The sequence below is a fragment of the Patiria miniata genome, unplaced genomic scaffold, assembly GCF_015706575.1.
Source record: "Patiria miniata isolate m_02_andy unplaced genomic scaffold, ASM1570657v1 HiC_scaffold_23, whole genome shotgun sequence".
Lineage (NCBI taxonomy): Eukaryota > Metazoa > Echinodermata > Asteroidea > Valvatida > Asterinidae > Patiria > Patiria miniata.
Genome location: NW_024037062.1, coordinates 6,498,594 through 6,500,511, shown reverse-complemented (window position 1 = coordinate 6,500,511; position 1,918 = coordinate 6,498,594).

Here is a 1,918-nt window from a genome sequence, read left to right as displayed (position 1 = left end):
AGAGAATGTCTTCCTCTATCAGAATCTACTAAATATCAGTGGGGGTCTTCAAAATTTACAACTTTATGACTATTTTTGTACAGTTGGTAGGTTACAAATGAGTCGTACCGTGCTCATGAACAGCTGTGACCAATCACCAATGCACAGAATGGTATTTCTTACACGTCCGCACAAGACGAACTCTAACGGCTGGAATCACAACTAGCACGACTGTTTGGGGTCGCAAAAGTGGACCCCAAGAATACTACAAAAGCGCCCAGTTGTAGAGGATAGTTTTGTGGATGTTTTTATAACACCTCACCCAAAGATTCTTTGTCTTGATTGGCCGAGAGCGAGTCACATGATACTTTCTATTTTTGCTGTCTTTCTGTGCACGGCCAAAAGTACTATACCTGTAGCAACCAAAGTACTTTACCACAACCTCGTGCCCCGTGGGTACGACCTGCAGCGCCATGTTGTTTCCCATCATGCCTTGCGCGATCGTAACCCTTGGAATTGTGTAATATAAATGTACCAAAATACGGTACATTATAATTAGGGCTGCAATTTATCCGTTTTACGTGCCGACGCCATCTTTAAAATGTTAAAAGTTGTGATTTTAAAGAATCAATCCTTTCAAACACAACGTTTGGACGTTGTGTTAATTAGCAAAGATTTGTATTAAATGTACGTACCCCTTTCGTGCCTTTACAATCACAGATACAGGTTTTTTTTAGCGAAAAACGCGGCTGACATAATCCATATCGTACAGGCATCGCGACTTTTGAATCATATTTTTTTTTTCCGTACGTGACGTTACGTGCAAAGCTAAGCACGCGAGCGCGAGCGCATTATGGCGCGCCCGGCGTGCAATCTTCGAAATGCCCGCGCAGTACGCTGTGAATAGCCATTCAGTGTCATTTACGTCATCATCACAGCCAGGGGTTAGTGTAAGGAACGAGCACGCGCCCCTGGAGTCCGGGCTGCTAGGTTATGTGCTGGAGGAAAGATACATTTAGCTCCATTACATTACGTTGATTTGTTGCGCGTCCACGAGAGACAACAAAAATGGCGGAGATTTATCGCGCTGTGAATGGGCGCGTGTGGACGCGCTGCCGATCTAGTCTTTTTATTCTATATCTATGAACATAATGAAATTAGATGGATTGAATTTTGAAAGTGTACTCTTCATGCAACGCACAAGTAGAACATATGCAAACAACGCGTCATTGACGGTTCAAAAAAACAAACGTGACGGCAAAAGCATCTACAATAGCTCCTAGTAACTGAGGAGCCATCCCCTTTAAATCCGCCTCACCTAACTTATTGGGTGGTTATTTTGAGTTTTATCTTGATACCTATTTCTTTCTGTTATAACCTATAACAAGTTGTTTTAAATTAATTTGTTTTACTGCTTAAATAAATTTGATCGCCATTGCATGGTTTGTTTTTTGCAGTTTTGCCGGACAAATAAGTGCCATTTGATTATTTTTTTGTGTATTTCGGGTGCGATTATAATTATTCTGTTGCTCATCATTCATCTGGTTAACAATTCGTTACTGTTCACTTTCTTGTGTGTGTTTTTTTTTTTTTAGTTTACCAGCTGATTCATCTGTTTATTTATACTTTTGGTTTGTTTACGATTTGATGCTTAGCTTGAATTTTTGACTAGTTCTTTGATTCTACATTTACGGCATTTTCGTTTTGCTCCTCTGGTTCCAAAGATATCACTTTTTATTTTTTTTTCAATATGGCGTCGGCGGCCATTTTGAAAAAACGTGCTATAAAAAAGTTTGCCGTCACTTTTGGGAGGTGTATAGGAGTTATTTTTTTCTTCAAATTAGTCCTATTTGTCAAATCCATTGAGAAAAAAGGGTATCCGCAACATGGTAACGGATTCCAGGAAAATGACTTTACTATGGCTTCGATAACGCATCGG